A 16,101-nucleotide genomic window follows, 5' to 3' on the forward strand; every position below is an offset into this window, starting at 1 on the left:
CAAATGAGTATGTATTACAAGTATGAATGTGAATTAAAGGGTAAAGGCTACAAGCAGTATAAGGAAAAACAGAGTCTCATCTATCACAACAAGGTGATCATTTTACATCAAAGGAATCTCATTTAACAAATCAAGTTACAAAGAAATGATCAACTACTAGTTCATCCTAACAGGTGCATCAATTAGATCCTCTAACAAGGTGGACTTAACAGTCTTATGCATAATCTCCTAACTGAGTACATACTTCATTGTATTGTATAAATCCTTTCATAAGGTGGACCTAACAGTCCTTATTGTTCCTAATAGGGTAGATCACCAGAAGTGATCATTTGTAAGCCTTAATAGGTCAACTTTATACTAAAGTATTAAAGATTGTGGGTATCGTCCCCACCCTAGTTTTACTCTCTATTTGGAAGGTTTATGGGTTACCAATTATTGTGTCAAGTGTTATGAATGTTTTATTGCTTTCAATCTTTCATGCATGCAATTAGATCAGATTAGCTTAAAGAAGATTAATTGGTGAAATGAAGTAAAATTTTATTGGTTCTTGAGTCACCCCTCCCCTCTCAGTCACCTAACCTATTCTACATTTCCAATAGAAATGACCCTAGAAGTGGGTCCCACCAGGTGCTCCAAAATGTAAGCAATAAAAGTAGTGTTTGAAGGAATACAAATGATAAACAAAGCATTTAAAACAAAAGACTTAAGCTACAAATAAGATTAGACAAAAGAAGTAAAACAAGGGAGAATACAAATCAAATGTTAACTCACAAATGCTCCTTTGATTGGTAGATGTGTCCCAGATGAGGAATGTGTGCTCAATATTTCAATGCTTAAAAGGGATAGAGTTTCTTCAAGGATGGAAGATGAATGATTTTCAAGCTATGGAGTTTTAGAGGGATTTTGGAATTATGATGATACTTTGGCTAATTCTTGGATGCAAAATGACATGAAAACAACATTGAAAAGGTGGATAATTTGTGAAGGGTGGAGGGTTCAATTTATAGGAAAATGGGAGTGGAAATGGATGATCAAGATGCAAGTTTGGGAGATTGTAGGGAGTGGATAGGGTGCAAGGTAAGGGAAGCACATGGATTTTTCTTTCTCAATTCATAGCCTTGTGACAAGTGTCACAAAGAGAATATATATGAGGGGATTAGGATTTTGGAGGGAATGTGACCATTTTGGGGATTCTGAAGGGGACAAAGGAGCAATGGGGGAGATGGGGTATACAAGGGAATGCAATAGATGTGTAAGGAAATGTAAGGAAGCATTTAATGTATTTAGTTGAGGGTGTAAGAGGATGTGACAAGAGTTGACTTGGGTAAGGGTTAGGATTTCTTAATCCTCGTGCTTAAGGTTGTAAAAATAATTAGGGTGAGATTAGGTTTGTCTTATGGAGAGATTAACATGTAAATGAGAATGTTAGGAGAATGTAAGTGGGTTACTTAATCAACTAGGTTTAATTAGTTAATCAAATAGGTTTAGTATGGGTGAATGAGTTGGGTTGAGTCTGAACCACTATATTAGGATTGGGTTAAAGGTAGGTTTAGGATGAGGATTGATTAATTAGTATTATTTAATAAAAAGGGGAATTTGAATTAAAATTAAATAGGTATTGTGTTATTATTCAATTTAATAGAAGAAGAGAGATTTAATTAATAAATCAAACTATTGGTAGGCATTTGATTTATTAATTGGACTATAGTCAATTAATTAGATTACTTAACTAGGGGATAACATAAAATAATTAAGCATTAAATGCTTAATTAATTATTCCTCAAAAGATGACTAAATTGGATTACTTAATTGTGTAATTAGATTTAGGAGTCTATATTTTGCCTCTCTTCGACATACTGTTGGGACACCATTATTTCGAAGATGTTTGAAAATAATAGATGACACAAAGATTTTTTTTTAAAGTAACAAAGTTGTCTTTGTCTCGAAAGGAGAGAGGAGAGACTAGACTGGGTGATGCCCTCTGGAGAAGGTGGTGGTGAGAGAAAATGAGGCCCAAAAAGAAAATTAGGGCAAAGAGGAGGACATAGAAGGACTAAAAGAGGGCAAAAAGGAGTCACCTAGGAGGGAGAACAAAGAAGAAGGGTTCAGAAGGGGTGCTATAAAAGGGGCCAAAGGGCTAAAGGGAACTCATACTCGCACTGCTAGAGTACAATATGAGGGGAGATCATTTGCACAACTCTAAGTGCAGGGATTGAGATATCAAGGATTTATGGGGGATATTGAGGGGATTTTATTTTAAAATTGAACCTTTAGGGAAGTGATTGTGGGATGAATGAGATTTGGATTCTTTTGGGACTATTGAATTCATAGGATCATGATTGTAGGACTTCTTTGATAGGGTGTTTTTGATAGGATTGTTGGATTAACTCATTTTGTTTTTGGAAATTTTAGAATGCGAAAAAGGTGATCTATTTTGTTTCCTTGAAATAGGGAGATGGAATCCTTTGAATCTTGAGCATGAGGTACCTTTGGAAGGAGTATCACCATGTAGTTGAGAACTTAATTTGATATTGAGATGTTGAGGACTTGCCAAGCTTACCAAGAACATCAAGGCCTTATCACAAACATTGCATAGGACTGGCTTGAAATAAACATGCAAGGATTTCCCTAGCAACACACATGAGTCTAGAAGAATTCAGAGTGGAAATGATTTTGGAGAACCCATAATCATACGGTATTTTCCAAGTGCACAATGCAACCACAAGTGATCACATATTTGGATATAAAAGGGTCACATCCAACTGATTCACAAGCAAAATAAGAAAAAAAATAATAAAGATTGATCAAGACATTGCTCTTGGATCACCCCATTCTTAACACATTGTGATATAGAAGATCATGGTGACCTTGAGGAGAGAATAACCAAATTTCTTAGAAATGATAATCAAGAATCAAAATTGAAATCCAATATCGAAAGAAACAGTAAAATCCATTATAATGTCCCCACTATTAGGGTTAGTTTGGGACAAGTAATACCTAAAAAATAATGGTTAGAATTACAATGCTAAAAAAACTAACTATATTATTCTACCCTCTAATTTAACCCCAATCTTAAGGACGTCTCCAAATCGGGCTTTCTAGCTCATAGCTACCTTGTCGTCTTCCCAGGAGTGCACCCGTTAAGATTCTTCTTGGATAGGACATCCTCTATCCAAGGCCGATCACATATGCATATGTTAACATCATCAAAATATTTTGGCACATGGAGATTATCCATTGATTCTTGACCATGATGGTCAGATGGAGATCTTAACATCTTGCATACACCATGCTTCGAGTCTCATTAATCTCCATGGTGTTAACCCCATGAGTGAACACAATATTATCCACAATTATGATTCATTAATATAAATGAATTCATAAACATAAGTAAACAAATATAATCCATAAATATAACTTTCTTACCTTCTTCTTTTCTTGATCCATGCGGCTCTATCCTTAGTCAGCCCTTCAATGAATTATTCCTTCTAGATTACTCAACCCTATATTTAATTTCTATCATTCTTCCTTTTCTAATATATATATATATATATATATATATATATATATATATATATATATATATATATAGTTTCTTTTTTTTCCAAGACTCACAATCTTTCATAATACAAATCCTTTGAAAAGTCACAACACTTCATAGTTATAATCCTTTTGAAAAGTCACGCCACTTCATAACTAAAATCCTTTGGAAAAGTCCCAATACTTTATAATCACAATATTTTTGAAGAGTAACAACTATTCATAATTATGACCCTTTCAAAGGTCCATATCTTGTCAATATTATTGATAGCTTTTTAGAAAGCCACTTCCTTATTTTCTTCATATTACTTTCCTCTTCCATTTTTCCTTTATGAACTCCTATATTCTCCTCTTCTTTTTTCCTCTCTCTAAAATAAACTCTCCTCCCTTTTATATCTTGATTTTAAGGAGTCGTCTATTTGGTAAGCATCTCTGGAGTTTTCATTAGACTTAGTTAATTTATATTATTTATTTACTTACTTATTTGTGTTTATTATTATTTGTAGTTAAATTCTATTAACATATTTTCTCTTGTATTTAATTTTATTTCTTTATTTACTCATTAAATTTTTATTATTGTTTAATTATTTAAAATATCATACTAAATATTATTTCATTGATGATATAGATTAAATAATAATAATTTCCTATTATTAAATTTTGTATTACTTTTTATATAACTTTATTATCATTTGTATCATCTAATTATTATTATTAAAATTCTATCTTAAAATGGGGATATGACATCCATGAAAATAACCTTTTCCCAAATAGATTGATAGGATTGGATACTGATGGGCCAAGGTCAAACATGAGGAAGGATGCATCATGCAAGGACCTATTGTTAGGAGGTTGATGTCTCCATCTCCTTGTCTCTGGTTGTTGTGACATGTGTTTAACCACCTCCATGGATCCTTGTCTCTAGTTGTTGTGACATCCATTGACAACTCAAGCTTTTGGTGCAATGACAACAGTGATTCCAACAAGTGGTATCAGAGCACTAGGTTATGAGTTCAAATCCCTTGGGTCATGCTAAGGGGGGGTTGTTGGGAGGTTGGTGCCTTCATCCCCTCTAGGTGAAGGTACCATTCAATATAGACCAATGGATTTATGACATGTGTTTAACCACCTCTCATGGATCCTTGTCTTTGGTTGTTGTGGCATTCATTGACAACTTGAGCTTTTGGTGCAACAACAACATTGATTCCAACACCTATTGCTAGCATCTTGAACCATGATTGACTAGCAAACTGAAATATTTAGGACAATGCTTTGATGACAAGGGATCCCACATGAGGACTTTCTAAAGCACATAGCAAGGAGAACAGAAGATCTTGATCATACACAAGATTGACACAAAGCATCAACTTCAATTTGGTTATATCTAGATAACTCATCAAGAATGGACATCATTTCTTCTCTTTCCACTATTTGTAGGATGTGGTCCATGTTAGGTAAGGTATAGTTGTCCTTAATGGAAGCCTAGTTAAGATTTTTAAATCCATACACATTCTTATTTATCTACTCTCTTTCTATACTGGGACTCTATTGGCTACCTAGATGTAATGGTGGACTAGATAAATAATCCTAGTCTTTAGCATTTTTATCAAATTCCCTTAAAAAATACCATTAACAATCTTGGGGTTATAATTTCCCTACTTTTTACAAAAGGGACTAGAATTAGGTTTGAGGGGTAGATGACGCTTAAGTCTTTTGCCCATGAAATTCTTCAAATCAGCATAGCACCAAGCAAAGATGTTTTGGTACTTCATCAACTTTCTTAGTTTAAAATTCTCCTCTAGAGTACATCACTTGCCTATGTTCACCATTTTAGGATTCTACAAATCTTTGATGTTTATATTTCCATTTCTGCTAGAACTATTACCTCTCTGAGTGGACATTTTTCTGATATAAGCATCATGTCTATCAAATAACTTCTTCAGAGATATCACACTCTTGGTAATTTTATTATCTTTTAGATGTATGACACCTCGAGTAAGGTCTTTTTTACCATATAGGGTAAACTCTCTACACTAGTTTTGTCCTCCTTCAAAATATTGATCAACAAACACTTCAATGCTTCTCTACAAAAGATCAAAGATGAACTAGATCATCCTCAAAGAATCTTTAGGCCCCAAGATTTTCTGGGACATTGGATCCATGTACTAGTTTAATAGTGTATTGCTTATCTTTGAAATCAAGGTGAGGTACAAGTAAGGATGATGACACAACCAAGAGATCTTCTCTAGTATTCTATTATCTAGGAACCAACTTGATAGAAAAGGCCTCTAAAATTTCAATTTCATCCTATTTTATTCCTATATTTTTGTAGCTTATGGTTTTGACAATAAATGTTCCTTTGAGTTGTTTCATTATCAATTTTGTGACAACTTTGGCCACCAACATCATTATTCCCCTCTCTTTTGCTATGAAAAATCCAAGTAGAAAAGCTTCACATTCTCATGTATTTTTTATTAATTTAAATTCTAACTTGTAGGAAACAGGAATAATTTATCCTTCTCATGGGATTAGATCCACTCCAATACGTGAACCTGTTGAAGCACAACTTCTATCAAACTCTATTGTCTATAATTGAGAATGTTCTTTTTTTTAGCATTTTCTCCTACCAACTCCCAATCTGTAAATAACATGTAGTTTCCAAACCCCATTTCCTAATACAAAATCTAGGCCTTGAATTCATCATATTTTAGAATAGTAAGTTTAGCTTTATCTTCTAGTTCCAATTTAGCATTTTTGTTCTGAACATGTATAATTGCATTTGACCAATCTAATTTTTTCTCACCAACTAAATCCTTGTAGAAACTTCTATTCAAAAGCATGTTGTAACTCATTGGAATGCCCACTATAGGGATAAATTAACTTCAACTTCTTAGCAAGGTGTGTGGCTAAGGGTACCTAAGAATATTTTATTTGGTCAACCAATGGGACTTGTTTTTCATCCATAAAATATCATCTTTCCAAGGTCTTGGTCAATGATAGGCCAAGGGATTTTCTTGTAGAGGAAGGGATTACATTATCTAAACTCCTAAATCTATGATGAAATTTCTTATCTTATGCTCATTTATGAAAAGGGAGACAAAAAGGGGGTTGGGTTTTGATTAGATAATGAGTTTGTAAGGTTCATTGCATCCTATGTAGAACTCGAAGTGGATGGTTCATCATCAAAGATTTGGTCCTCACATGGATTGACCTTAGCAAAATTGGTTCTACAATACTTAACTCAAAGATTTATCTCAAAAGGATTCATATTAAGATACTCTAAAGGAAATATCTAAATTTAAGAAGATCTACAAAATTGAACAATGTCAAAGGAATTTTGGTCCTTACTATGTGTGCCTAGTGGTGACTCAACCATCTTGGGTGGTGGAGCTAGAGGCTTTAGGGACTTTGGCCTTTGTGAGATGGACCCTCCATGTGGTTTTATCTTTTAACTTCTAGTAAGTACTCCTAGGGATGATTCATCCAATGTAGTATAACATCCACCTCTCTTTGAATTAGATTCATACTCCAAGTAATAATTTATATAGTCATCATGTTGCCCTAGGTCAAAATCTTCTCTAATAATTTCCCCTTAAAGTTATGTGGTGGAGAATAATTGCATACACATGACCATCTCAAGACACATTTCCCCATCATGATATTTAGTGAGATGGAAAATGCACATATTTCCCTCTTCGAGTTAAGTAGAGATTCAATTGCCAACTTCTATTGAGTGAGAGGTAAAAGAAATTGTTTATCATCTACTTATGGTCTTGGTACATCATGGCAAGGTTGTTGGAAAGATGAATTTACCCTTGACGTCTACCTCTTTAGTGGTATCAAGTCATTGGTCAACCTTTGTAACATGACCTCAGGAGAGGGAGAAGCATTGTTGTGGCTACTTGCATTCAATTCTTTCTACCATTTTGTTATAGTAATGAAATCATCTTCTAATTTAATTGTATTAGTATATATGTTGTCCAAATCCACTCCCTTATCTCTTCTTAGGTGGAAGCTAATATTAAGGGGCATTACATTAAAAAAGAAACATCTTAGTTTGTCAATGGATGGCGTTTTATTTGCAAGCATCTTATTAACAATTTTATTAAACTTTGCAATAAACTCACTCATAGGCACACTATTTTTTTGATTTGTGTCAACAAAGATAACAAGGAATACTCATTTTGCACTTTTTTTAGCCTTTCTTCAAAATTATTTCTCACGGTGTCCCAACTTGTGATTGACCTGGGAGCTAGATGATGAAATCAATCTACAACCCCATCTACCAAAGTCTCTACAAATAATCTATCAACCATGTCTTCATGTTGGACCACTAATACTCCACATGTAGCAAAGAAGGATGCAATATGTTCATTCATGGGGACCTTTTCATCTCCTAAGAATTTTGGCAAATTATTCATTAATCCCTTAGGAACATCATTGTGGGATGTGAGATTTAATGGACTTTTTGTCGCTTCCTATGGTATGGTTATATTTCTCTATAGATTGCAAGGTATGAGATTGAAACTAACCCTTGAAAGAAGGGTAACCTAGTCTAGGGTTAACACTTCATAGGTGGGAGATGTATCATTCTTCTTAAGAAGAGGGGATGCTTCTACTCTGATAAGTAGGGGAAAAAAAAAAAAGGGTCTCTTAGAGCATTTTGAAAACTAGGTCAATAATTTATTTTTCCTTTTCACTTCTCATGTAAATTTTGAACTCCAATATGCCAAGTTGGTTTGATAACCATATCACTATTTTCTGGTTGTTTCTATCTTACCCAATCCTCAAAAATATAATTCAATGCTTGATTCTAAACTACATTGTGAACTTTCCTTTATAGTTTCCTCAACATAAATAATCTAAAAAACTTTGTTAACTCTTCTTCTTTTTCTATAACTTAGCTTTCTCTTCTATAATCTTCAACATTTCTTTACAACCTCCAAGAAAGTTTATTTAACTTACTGATAATTTCCTCTTTCTCATCTTGAAATTGAATGTTTTCTTGCATCACATGAAAACTGTTTTGTGATGCAACACCATTATACCCTCATCTCTAAGCAAGTAGTCTTAAAATAATTATTCATCTCCCTAGTAGAGTCACCAATTTTTTTTCGGTTAATAGGTTGGCCTTTTAACAAAATGACTCAAATCCATTAAGCCTTCTATGTCTCTCAACAACTGAAAACAATAATCGATTTAATCTCTAAATTGGTTGGTACAATTCCCTTTAATTAGATATGCAATGAATATTTCTTTTTGTTGTTTTCTAATATAAATGGGTATGCTCTTAACCAAAACTTAGCAGAGACATCTAATGAATTGTCAGCACCATGAGACACCCATTAACAAACATAAAATCAAATAGTAAAATGCAAACTCTATTATTGTACATTAGTTCTTACAACTATGAAAATCAAACACAATATATAACCATTAGAAATAAAAATCTACCAACAACATGAATAAACAAGGGGCGCATGCGCCAAAGTTCCTGCCTTCATGTTTTTATGGTTGATTGAAGTAGCTTTTGCAATGATCTCTATCTTGTCAATGCCTCTGTATTTTACTGATGGAAACTTATGGCTCAAGATTAGTTTTTTGTGTTGAGTGAAGAACTAATGGAAAGTGTTGAAGTATCTTTTAAATGGAAACGTTCATAATATTTTTCTATATATATACAACTAAGCTAGTGTTGATATCAAGGATGCCTATGGCCCATGGGATATAATGTTATACGAAGAGAGAGCTAAAAGAGAGAATGATATGCTATTATAAGGACAAGTAAATGTAGAATAATAAAGAGAGTTGAAGAGAATTTGAAAAATATTAATTTAAGAAATATATTAAAATATATATATATATATATATATATATATATATGTATATATATATATATATATATATATATATATATATACACACACACACACACACACACACACACATATATATATATATATATATATATATATATATATATATATACACACACATATATATACATATATATGAGTGAACTACTCATTTCTACCAATTTAATTATAAGTTGAAATATTAATTAAAAAAAAATTGTTGATTACTTAAATCAAAGTACCTAAATATGCAGTAAGTTTGAGGGGTAGTATTAATGGTATATAAAAAAGTGAGCAAAATTGTAAAATAGTAGCTAGTAAAACATAGCGTAAACTTTAAATTTTTTTTTTTTTTACAATTGTCAAAAATAAACATCAATGTAAAACTAATAAGATATATATATATATATATATATATATATATATATATATATATATATATATATATATATATATAAAACTAATAATAAATATATTTAAAATAAGAAATATAAAATATTTAACTCTATATTTGATTAAAATATCTAAATTATACAACTTAAAAACATTTAACTCTATAAATTCATATGACTTCTTGTCCATAAACTATCTTAAATAATAAATGTATTTAAAATAAGAAATATAAAACATTTAACTCTATATATGATTAAAATATCTGCATTTGAATAACATTTTACAAATTACAAAAATAAATATCAATGTAAAACTAATAATACATATATTCAAATTAAGAATATAAAATATTTAACTATATTTTTGAACTTGGTAAGGAAAATAGATAGGGATATAAATAACAATAGAAATTATATTATATGAATGAACTACCGATTTCTACCAATTCAATTATAAGTTGAAATATTTAATTTAAAAAAATAAATTGTTGATTAATTTATTCAAGCTACCAAAATCTCTAGTAAGTATGAGGGTAGTATTAAAACAAGATTGTAAAATAGTAGATAGTAAAACATAGTGTAAACTTAAAGAAATAACATTTTACAATTGGCAAAAATAAACATCAATGTAAAACTAATAAATATATTTAAAATAAGAAATATAAAATATTTAACTTTATATTTGAAATTGTGATAATTAATATTGATTAGACATTCATTGATTAAAATATCTAAATTATACAACTTTAAAACATCTAACTATAAATTCATATGGCTTCTTCTTCATAAACTATCTTAAATAATAAATGTATTTAAAATAAGAAATATAAAATATTTAACTCTATGTTTGATTAAAATATCTATATTTGAATAACATTTTACGAATTACAAAAACTAAACATTAATGTAAAACTAATAATAAATATATTTAAAATAAGAAATTAAAACATTTAATTCTATATTTGAACTTGGTAAGGAAAATAGATAGGGATAATTAATATTGACTAGACATTTATTTGTGAGGTGGAAGATAAAAATGATTGTTTTTAAAAAAGTCAATCCACTTGTCACAAATGTGAAAAAGAGAAAGTTGTAATTAATGCATTCATTAATAAAGTTGTTAGAAAATATTTGTAATTTTGTTGAAGAAAATTGAATTTTTTCATTGCCTTTTTATCATGAGCCAATACAATTTTCAAAAAATTGTATTTTTCAATTTCAAAAAAACATGCAAATTAATATAGCTTTTGCAGACATTAGTATATTTTCAAATTTTTAGATTTCTGTAACTAATATGGAATCACATGATTCCATTAGTTTCCTATCAAAGGCAGGAACTAATAATGGAAAGGAACCAATGGTGATTCACATAACACTTTATAACTATTAGTTCTTAGAAACATAGTTTGATTCCACTCATTCAATAGAAAGAAGAATTAAAATAGAAAATGGAAGTGACATTATACCTTGCAAATTTGCCTTAGCATAAGGTTGAATCACTTGATTAAGATTGGATTCTCCTTTTCCTTGAATTCATTTATTTTCTTGAGTACATATTTTTGTTAGTAGATGTATTACTTATGATGTGTCATGTTTATTGCATTGCATAGTGCATTGATTGGCTTGGAGCAAGTTTGTCAAAGTAGTCAAGTTTGTATCTTATGATTTGATTAACTCAAATGTCCACGATTTCTCCTATCCACATGTTGTATTCACTAAGTCTACAACACAATTATCAAAATCAATTTCAAGACTACAAACTACACATTCACCTAGAAGCTCACATATACCTAAACACTAACATTCACTCACAAAACATGAATGACATGAAAACTAAGAATGTTCTCATTTTGATTAACGTAGGTCCCACTGTGTGCACCAAAAAAATATGAATGAAAATATGCCAACTAAATAGTCAAATGCTAAGTAACCAAATAGTTCAAAGTTATTGAACAAACATTCACAATTTGGCAAAAAAAGTAAAAAATATATATAATTTAATAAAATTAAACTACACTAAACTCCCCATTTCATATATTTTCCTAATACAATTAGTTTTTGTTTGTGGTCACTTATGAGTTGAACAACATAACACCACTTGATGGAAAAATGAGTGAAGCAAGATGAAAATAGTTTAGAATTTGATACATATATGATATATGTGAAAATGGATGGAATGTTGAGATTTCTTGATGGAGATTAATGGTGCTAAGCTAATAATACATCCCACCTCACGAGATGGTGTTGAGTGGCACCATGAGGGAGGTGAGAGGATACATGTACCTTAAAGTGTGAGAGGAGATCTTTCCATAAAGACAAGATTTATCCTCAAACTCCAAATGTATGGGAGTAAAGGAAACAAAGGAATTTAAAATTCCTTACATGTACTTTTGGAAGGACTCTATGGAGGTCCCTTTTAAAAGGGGTAAGAGTGATGAGAGGAGGATAAGGGTTGATTGGTAGTAAATGGAAAGATTTGAATCCCTTCCTTAGTCATGGATTAGGAAATGTATAAATGATTAAGTCACGATTACGAGGGGATTAGAACATGTGGGAAAGTTGGAGGATTTTCCATTTAAAGAGTGAAAAGGAGGTGAACTAGATAAATATATTTATTTTATATTGGATCAAAATGGGATGTAAAGGCTAAATTAAAGTGGGAGAAATAGGTAAGGCAAGATAGATAGGAAAATAATTAAATTTAATTATTTACTTGAAGGACTTGGCGGTGATGGAGGAAATTAAGGAAAATTAATTAAGTAATATTTTTTTATTTAAATTAGATAGCGTGGGGATAAATTGACAAGACATACATAGTCAAGCTTAGGTGTCTATATTTCCACACATCACCTTTCTAAATTCTAATTAGTAACAACCACTCTTTAGATTAAATTTTGGGAAGTGCTTTATGCTTTTCAACTATTTATGAGTCATCCATACATGGTAGAAAGAACCCATATTTGATGGTTTTCCTATTAATAATAATGAAATTACCCTAGAGTTAGTTAATATTCTCAACTTTGTATCCTTGTTTAAAGTAGACACAAAAACTAAATGAAAGGCAACATGGGTACAATATTATTAATACAATAAATAAATTAACACCCACAAGGCTTAAAGCACACCAAATTGCCTACCCAGTCATAATACATCAATGTACCTAACCAATCATAATGTACATGCCAATAATTGGTTACTCTCCTCTACCATAGGCAAATGTAAAACTACATGCAAAGTGGTGTGGGTACAAAACAATTAGTGCAATAGCTACATTGGAAGCGAAGAGGTTTACAACACATTGAGTTACCTACACAACTATCAAGGACATGCCAATGATTGGTTACTCTCCACCACCATAGGGGTAATGAGAAACTAAATGGAATGTGGCATGTGTACAAAAACTATTAGTGCAATAAATACATTAGTACCAATGAGGCTTTAAACATAAAAAGATACCTACCCAATCATTAAGGACATGCCAATAATTAGCATTCTCTACCACCATGGAGGAAATGAAAAAAACTAATAAAAGATATTGTTATTCGAGGAAATGAACCAACTTACCCATAGTTTTGATCTTTATTACATGATTCCTTATAAACTTTAATCCCAACAACACTCGTGCATATCTTTTACTTTTTTCAAATATATCGGTAACCATCTAGTACATTTTGCATGACCCTACCACTTTCTATTTAGCTTTGTGCCTATTTTAGAGATTTTTTGGACACACTTACCTATTACCAACTCCAATTACCCATGCCACTCTTTGTAATGTTGTAAATTACATCCAATATAATTCTTCCAATTGAATTGCCCCTAAGCTTCTACATCACCCCATAAGTTTGTCATCTCCCTTGTCTAGACTCTCAACCATGCAATTACTTTGTCTTAGGATGCATGTGTGCCCCAAAGACATCCATGCAACACACACTTGTCCCATGAATATGTAAACCCACAAGTGGTTGTTGAGACATTACGCTTGTTATTTCTAATAGTCTTAAATCTCTTCTCACTAACTACTGACATTAGAATCTGCCATCCATGTTTGAACTCCATAGCTTGGCTTCATTTCCCATCTTGGCTCTCTAGACTCTCTTGGATATTCTTGTTTTACAATTGGTTAATCACCTCACATTGCGTAGAAGCATCCATTACTTGCGAGCTTGGGTTCATGTTCATCCTATCGAGCTTTGACTTCTTCATCTTAAAGTGGAGTGTCTTTATCCATCTACCCTATTTGATTAAGCATATCATAAAATTTTAAGCAGGTTACAAGTGTGGTTGTTGTTACACCAAAAGATTGATCTGTTAATGCCCAATACAACTACTAGACATAGAGAATCCATAGGAGGCAGTTAGTCCCTTGTCACAAATCTCGAGGGGGTGTTGACCATTTTGCCAACAATCTCCCCCTCAACGTTTCCTGAAGGGATTTGAACTTGTGACCAAGCTTTGATACCACTTGTTACAAGTATTATTTTCATTGCACCAAAATATCAACCTGTCAATGCTCAATACAACCACTAGACATATAGAACCCACATGAGGTGGTTAGTCCCTTGTCACAAATCTCAAGGGGAGCATGGACCATTTTGCCAATAGAGCAATCTCTTGTTGATTTGTTATTTTTATCATTTGTTGGTTATTGTACATCATATATATCTATCATGGTTGTTAGTGAGGTGAAAACACCAAAATGGGGCTTTGGCTTTGGTAGGCCTCTTAATCAAGCAACCCCAACATTTTTTATGTTATCGTGTGTGCATGATCAAGGAGTAGATTCAAATGAAGTATTGAACGCTTTCCTTTATATATATATATATATATAATGTTTGGCATGGTTGCTTTCCACACACACGAACACACACACACACACACACATTGTTGTCATATTGTCTCTACATTGTAGTACTAGACTCACACAAGTGTCCAAGTTAGTGAGCTAACTGAGCTTGTCAATTAGACTTGATTCTTAAGTCTTTTTTTTCTATTAGTCTAAATGTTTTGATCCCTTCATATTATAAAGTTATTTGTGTTTCTATCATTTTCGTAATTAGTCTTAATTTCCTTGATCACCCTAGCTCATCAAAGCCTTAGTTAAGTGAGGTGCCTTAAGGTTAGTTTACTCAATAGGATTTCATCAATCTCGAGGGTGGCAAATTCCCTTCTCGCCACTTTTCATTTAATTTTGTATATATTTTAAATTTTTTTTAATGCAATTATCTATTGTGATATTACTATTATGATTCAACCCCGTAGTCTTTAACTCATTAACATATGTTTCATGACTAGTGGTTCAAAAGGATCCTTCTCTCACGAGAAGGCACTCATTGCATCTAGCTAATGGACACAGATGTGGACCACCAATGCTCAAAAACTACATGCATTGAAGACTCATGAAAAAGGAGTCAATGATTGAAGCTCAAGCATCTCAACAAGTCCTGGTGTTTCACCTTTGAGAGAGCATCACCTAGATGCAATAAATGCTAGGTTTTTCGTTCATTGGATGTAGTATTTTTCTACTCATTGTCATGTGAGAAAGATTCTTGTGAACACTAGTCATGAAACATGGGTCAATACTTCCTAGATTTATCTTTTGCTATGTCCAATTACCCCATGTTACTTTCCATTTCATTTTATGTCTATTTTAAAGAGATTTATGACATGTTATTACATATCTTACGTCTTCATCTTGCAAGAAAATGAATGTAACACTTAACACTCATTGCACATAGGTGATGCACACAGAGGTGGAGCAGCAATGCTCAAAAGCTACATGCATTCAAGACTCATGAAAAATGGGTCAATGAGTTTGACTCAAAAACTACTCAGTTGAAGTTCAAGCATCCCAATGAGTCTTGATGTTTCATCTCCAAGTATTCACGATGTTTCACCTAGATGCAATAAATGCTAAGTATTTCATTCATTAAATGTAGTGTTCTTCCACTCATTGTCTTGTGAGAAAGGTTCTTGTGAACACTAGTAAATACCTCCTAGATTTATCTATTTCTATGTCCAATTACCCCATGCTACTTTCTATATCATTTTATGTCTATTTTATTGAGATTTCTGACATGTTACTATATATCTTATGTCTTCTTTTTTCAATAGAACCCATCTCTCAAGAAAATGAATGGAGGTGATGGGCACATTGGTGGACTAGTAGGGCTAAAAAATTGCATGCATTCAAGACTCATGAAACATGGGTCAACGAGATTGACTCAGTCGAAATTCAAGCATCCTAATTAGTCTCAATGTTTCATCTGCAAGTATTCCCAATATTTCACCTAATTTCAATAAATGCATAGTAT

Source organism: Cupressus sempervirens, chromosome 1, assembly GCF_028749045.1.
Source record: "Cupressus sempervirens isolate cs-2001-9-10 chromosome 1, ASM2874904v1, whole genome shotgun sequence".
NCBI lineage: Eukaryota > Viridiplantae > Streptophyta > Pinopsida > Cupressales > Cupressaceae > Cupressus > Cupressus sempervirens.